The sequence below is a fragment of the Pipistrellus kuhlii genome, unplaced genomic scaffold, assembly GCF_014108245.1.
Source record: "Pipistrellus kuhlii isolate mPipKuh1 unplaced genomic scaffold, mPipKuh1.p scaffold_m20_p_2, whole genome shotgun sequence".
Classification (NCBI taxonomy): domain Eukaryota; kingdom Metazoa; phylum Chordata; class Mammalia; order Chiroptera; family Vespertilionidae; genus Pipistrellus; species Pipistrellus kuhlii.
In genome coordinates this window covers 118,403,911-118,410,218 of record NW_023425515.1, presented here as the reverse complement: position 1 = coordinate 118,410,218, position 6,308 = coordinate 118,403,911, and the positions used below count along the sequence as shown (strand labels likewise).

Below are 6,308 nucleotides of genomic sequence, written 5' to 3'. Positions count from 1 at the left end.
TTGATAACATACACCCACATGTACTGCTATTTGATAAAGACAAAGACTGCAGGCTCTCTTGAGAAAATATATATAATGTTCCATTGGAACAGTATGAATTATATAAAAAGATGTTATGTTTAGATTTGCATTAAAATGTTTACATTTAGACAAAAATGGAAAGAATATTTATGAAAATGAAATGTTTAAATTATTAAATATTTTCTATTCTTTGGTTGATTCTTCACATATTCCATCTAAATTATCTCAGTGGCCATCATTTCAAAAAATAAAGGCCCTTAAAAATCAAGAGTTTTTTCCATCAGGCCGCACGCCTGCTCCCTTCAGAGAATTTCATGGTTTGTCTGTTGGCATGTGTAGAATATTAAGCACAAGCCCAGCTTGATCATTGGCTGTGGCCCAAGGGCTTTTAAAAATCCCTTTGGCTTTCTTGGTAACAGAGATAGAAATAGGGAAATGAGTGGTATGTCTGAGTCATATTATGAATTTCCCTTTTCATGAAGAATCATTGGGATAAATAACTTTTTAAATTCCAAATAAATTCCATAAGCTGCCCTCCCTTCCTTCTTCCTTCCCCCATCTGGCCTACCCAGTGTTCTCCGTGTTTCCCTCCTATCGCCCCCATTTACAGTCATGCCCTGCTTTGGTGAGTTGATGAACAGGGGTGAGCATGGGGAGGTCAGCTTTCTGAGTTGTCTGTAACTCTGAAGCTGCCTTCTCCCCCTGACTGAGTACTCTCTGTGACTTGCAGAAAAGCCACAGTGTGGGCATCTGACCACAGTGGAGCCCAAGCCTATCTAAACTGGAGACCTTACATGCCTACACTCCTGTCAGTTGAACAAGTACCAATGATGCTATTAATTTGGAGGATGGGGAAGCATGTAAATGAAGCAATGTGGGATGGTTTTCTTTATGATTTGAAAGTATAATTAAAGCACCTCCCTGACTGTTTGATTACAGGGTAGACCCAAAAGGAATAGCTTTAAAATATTTCCTCTAGAATTGGTTGGGGGGTTTTTCCCTATACAAGATAAAGAATATTTTTACACATCTTTAATTAGTTTAGATACAAAAACTATTCAAGAAAGTTTGTCTCTAGGTTATTAAGATAAATTTATTGAGATTATTAGATTCTAACTAATTTCACCTCTCCCTACTTTTTAATTTTAACTTTTACTCTTCTCATGAAAGAATTCATTTGGCCTTGAACACTAGAAACACAAACTGTTTCCCTAAGGAACATAAATCTGTGAATTTCCTAATATTTCTAGTGTCATCCAAAAAAGTTTTAGGCTGTAATAAAGACTAAAAAGCCTTTATTTGAGCAAGAGAATTACAATCTGAGATGTAGATTCAGGTAGCAACCCAACTATGTTCTAGAGAGAAACAAAGAAAGGCAGGGGTTTTAAAGGCAAAAACCATTAAATGTAATTCTTTCATGCAAATGAAGGATTGCAGGCTAGGTTAACTGGGATTGGTTACTTCCAATATGCAAATGAAGAGGTGAAAATACAAGAAGGAAGTAAAATCCAAATGTGACCAGGTAGCAGTTATTGTCCAGGATAGTTATGGCTCAGCTTAGAGCTGAGTTTAGCAACTTAAGAGCAGCTCTGAGAACTGAGGCACAAGATGTACAGAGACCCTGCTTCCTTAGTAGCCTCCTGGCTCTGCTGTGACTCTCCTAGCAATGCTCATTCCATTCCATTTTCTCTATTTTCAGAAGAAAATGAAATAAAGCAGAGCTCCCTATTGGGGGGTCAGCGGTTTGTGGCCGAAGATCAACTCAACCTGTTAATATTCTTTTTCACCATGTCACACAATGCCATGGAGAGGACATAGACTCAGAACAGACCCTATGCCAACCCATGTCTTCCATTCCAGAAAGACAATAGGGCTGGGGGAAAGACAAATACTGGGGGCAACCCCTGTCCCAGGCACTCTCCGTTTACACAACCACAGCTGTCTCTCTTGGCACACTGGTTAAGAGTTATTTAACTCAGCTAGTTACAGAGTGTTTCTCAACTCCTTGAAGTCCAGTAAATATTAGCCAGTGAATTTCCTGAGATACTTTAAGGCAGATGTTTGTAAACTGAGGTCCATGGACAGAATGTAGGAGTCTATGACTGTGGATGGGAAATAAATTACACATTCACTTTTAATAATATCTGTGCTTTATCTCCAATAGAAATCCCCAATGTTTTCATCAGCACGTTTCATTGTTGCAAATATCTCAAACTATGTTATGCTCATCACTCCCTCACAAGTATGGTGGTTTCAGGTCTACCACTAAAGCTTGTTGTTCAATGCATCAGTGAAGAAGTACATTGCTATGGACTGAACGTTTGTGTCACCCTAAAATTAATGTTAAAGTCCTAGCCCTAATGTGATGGCAACAGGACTAATATACACATATAATATATTTTAAAACAATTTGATAACTTTGTCATAATTAGTTTCCTCTATAATCTTATGTATTCCCTTTCATGCATTTTAAAGTGTTATTCTAAGAATGGATCCACTGACTTCACCCTTTCCTAAGGAGACTAACATTCTTTTATGTCTTATTCATCCTCACCAAAGGATATTTTTTCCATTGATTTTTAGAGAGAGTAGAAGGAAGGAGGGAAAGAGAGGGGGGAAAAATCCATGTGAGAGAGACACATAGTTTGATTGCCTCCCATACACACCCCGACTGGGGCCAGGGATCAAAACTACAACGCAGCTATATGCCCTTCACCAGGCATCGAATCCAGGACCCTTTCAAATGCAGACTGACATTCTAACCTCTGAGAACACTGGCCAGGACAAGGAGACTGTCCTTTCTAACAGCCTTCCTTCTTGGTCACATCTCTACTTAACAAAAACAGCTTTCTCCTGCTTCCCAGGCTGAGAAATGGTGGTTTAGAACATGGTGTTAGTGAGGCTTTTTAATTGTTTTTCCCCTTTGTAACCAGCCTCTTCTATCATCACAGACTTCTCCTTGGCCTCAACCACCATCTGACCAAGTGTATGCTGTTGAGGGAAGGTGTGCCCAGAGCAGCGTAAATCCAATGCTCCTGAGGATAAAACCTCAAACACACCAGGTCTCAGCATTGGTGATCTCTGAGGAGAACAGAGCTGTGTGTGAAGCAGGTGGAGACATTGAAAGGACACTGACCATTTATTCAAAAGACATTTTGCTTTTTATTGACTTGATGTGATTAGTTCATTTTAGAATAAAGACCAGAAAATCCCGTTTTTCAAGCTTTCCAGCACCACTTACCAACTATTGATCCTTGAGGAATCTATTACCGCTTAGAGCATCAGTTTCCTCATCTACCAAATAATGGATACAGCAGCAAAGGTTCAGTTCTCAAAACATGTTCTCATTCTCTCTCCCTCTCTTTCTCTCTCCTTTTCCCTCTCTCACCTCTTATTCTCCCACCTTTTTCTCTCTCCTTTATTTTGATACCTATAATATTTTAATTTCAATAGTATTATATATGTATATAAAAGCCTAAGTGACTGTTCTGCTGGTTCACCATTTAACTGGTCACTATGTTGTGCCCTGACCACCAGGGGTCAGGCACTCAACGTAGTAGCTGACCCGTGGTGGTCAGTGCACTCCCACAGCAGGAGCACTGCTCAGCTGACCTACAAGAGCCAAATGCACGGTTCACGGCTGGCTACTGCCATAGCCCAGAGTCTGCAGCAGAGCAGTAGCAAGCCTATCAGGCAGCATCAGCAGCAGGTGCAGTGGGGCCAGAATGAGCATACGTGGCAGGCAAGAGTGGCAGGTGGCATTGGACTGCCAGTTTTGGCTCGATCTCCACAGGCCAAGCTGAGGGACCCCACCAGTGCACGAATCTGTGCACCAGGCCTCTAGTAGGATAATAATATACTTACAGGATTGTAACGAGCATCTTGAGGAAAGGAGTTTAAATTTTAAAGTCTATGATATTGACCTAAACTCCTTGGACTGAAACAGCTTGCTTTAGGACAGCTCAGGGTTAGTTCTTGTTTTGCTTTGTTCTATTTTGCTTTATCTAGAATCTGTGCTTCTATATATCAGCTCTAGATGGCAGTAATGTACCATGAAGACTTGTGGTGAACTAGGCAGCAAGCATCCTGCTAAGTTTCAAGTCTGGAGGCTGAGGAGCACCTTAAGGAAAATGTGAATGTGATCACTGGGTGCCAAGGCTCCCCTGACTCTCTGCCCTCAGGTCAGCTCACCACTGCTATCTCTTCAGGTCAAGCATATTGGAGGGAGGAAAGAAAGAAAGCCATAGGCACATGAGGACATTACATTAGGATGCAATGGAATAAGGTGAATTGATGGGGGTTTGTCCAAACTCTATCTTCCTATCTTCTAATTTACTTCTCTCTCATGGTCTCTCTCTCTCTCTCTCTCTCTCTCTCTCTCTCTCTCTCTCTCTCTCTCTCTCTCTCTCTTTTCTTTCTCTCTCTCTCTCTACACACACACACACACACACACACACACACACACACACACAAACGAGTTTAAGGAGAGAGTGCATTTGGTGGAGAATTTATTTCATCCCCTGGGATTTATTTACAACAGTGTATATCTTAGTGTCCTTATATGTAGAATGGTGCTAATATTTTCCAACTTCAATGGGCTATTATAAGGATTAAGTTAGTTAACATAAGCAGAGAACGAGTTGCCTGACACATAGTAAAATACATGTTAGCTATTACTGTGCCTAGTCTTACCCAAAGGTTTTTGCGTTTAATTGAAGAAATAGAAAGTGATCTGGGCATGACCACTTAGGGGAAGAATAAAAGGGGTGCAGAGAAACACACACACACACACACACACACACAGTCTCTCCAGAATATAGACTGTGGAGCCACATGAAGAAGAATGTCTAGGTACTTTTAAAGGAAAATGAAAGCCTGAAAGAGGTGGTAAGGTCTTAGCTTGTTTACCTTAAGAATGGATGGAGAGTTAACATTTTTCATGGTGAAGAAAGAGAAGCGCATTCATGAGCTGTTGTAGGAGCAGCCTTGTTTTCAGGAAGTAACTTTCTCTAATATGTGAAGTCCTAGGATGGATGTCAGTATGGCGGTAGCACAGCCCATCCCAGTTACACAGCCTGAGCACACTGCTGTCCTGAGTCGTGGGTGTGTCCTGAATGCAGATGGGCTGTGTAGGGTCAGAACAAATGTGCTCTTTTGGAGAATCTGACTTAGTGCTCACATATGTTGATGTTCATGTCCTATTACGAGACAATCAAATATGCGGAAATCCAACATTACAAATCAAAAATGCGTTGGTTAATTTCTCAAGTAGGAAAAAAAATTCTACACTTCACAAAATAATTCACCATTGGACTCCTATAAATCACTGATGTTGTTATGAGTACATTCCCACATCACCTCTCTGAACCGTATTTGGGGTCATATCTGAGGAGCTTCGTCTTTCAAGCAGATTCATTAGAAAGCAAAGCAGTTTATAAAAAGCATTCATTTCCTTTAAGATTAGTCAGTAGGTGTAACCCATGTAGACACACCTTGGATGTGTATGTATAGCTGATGAATTGTCAACAGTATGAAAAGCGTTTCAGACCATTCTTCAATTCTCTTCCACTTCTCCTCCTTTTACAACACCTTCTCCTCCTCTTCATTACTATTATCATTATTGTTAAGACCTTCTTTTCTTGTCAATTTTTTGGGAGTGTTTTTTTTTGTTTGTTTGTTTTTTTACAGTTTACATCCAATGTTATTTTGTACTATTGTAGTTTCGGTGTGTGGCAAGGTCTTTATTTATTTTGCAAAGGTTTTCACCTCTTTGTAAAAAGGGAAGACTGAATTTTTAAAAATACATCTTTATTCTATTTATTTATTTATTTATTTATTTATTTATTTATTTATTTCAGAGAGGAATGCAGAGGGAGAGATAAAAACATCAATGATGAGAGAAAATCATTGATCAGCTGCTTCCTGAATCCCCCCTCTCACTGGCGATCAAGCCCACAACCTAGGCATATACTGTAGATCGGAATCAAACCTGGGACCCACAAGCCGCTGCTCTATCCACTGACCAAAACTGGCTAGGGCTGAAGACCGAATTTAACACATATTCCAGCAGGTGTTATTTTGCTATGAAAGCAGATTGGAGGGCTGAAAGGCCATTTGCTCACAGGATATTCCTGCACCTGAGCTGGTTTTATTAAAGGACACCACAATTCCAGGGTCTAGACTGCTTCACAACTGCAAAAACAAGAGCTGAAAAATGGTACTTGTACTCTTTCTGAGATGTTAATGTCAGGAACCATTTTTTAAATTAAATCAGTGACCAAATTAAC

The 6,308-nt window shown here is 40.1% G+C and overlaps 1 long non-coding RNA gene across 1 annotated transcript; it reads left to right on the top strand.

The window, feature by feature from the left end:
- The first annotated feature begins 680 nt into the window (after positions 1–680).
- On the top strand, positions 681–2,632 carry LOC118724523. The gene is made up of 2 exons (XR_004989621.1): positions 681–829; positions 1,721–2,632. It is a non-coding gene; the product is annotated as an uncharacterized LOC118724523 (long non-coding RNA).
- The last annotated feature ends 3,676 nt before the right edge of the window (positions 2,633–6,308 follow it).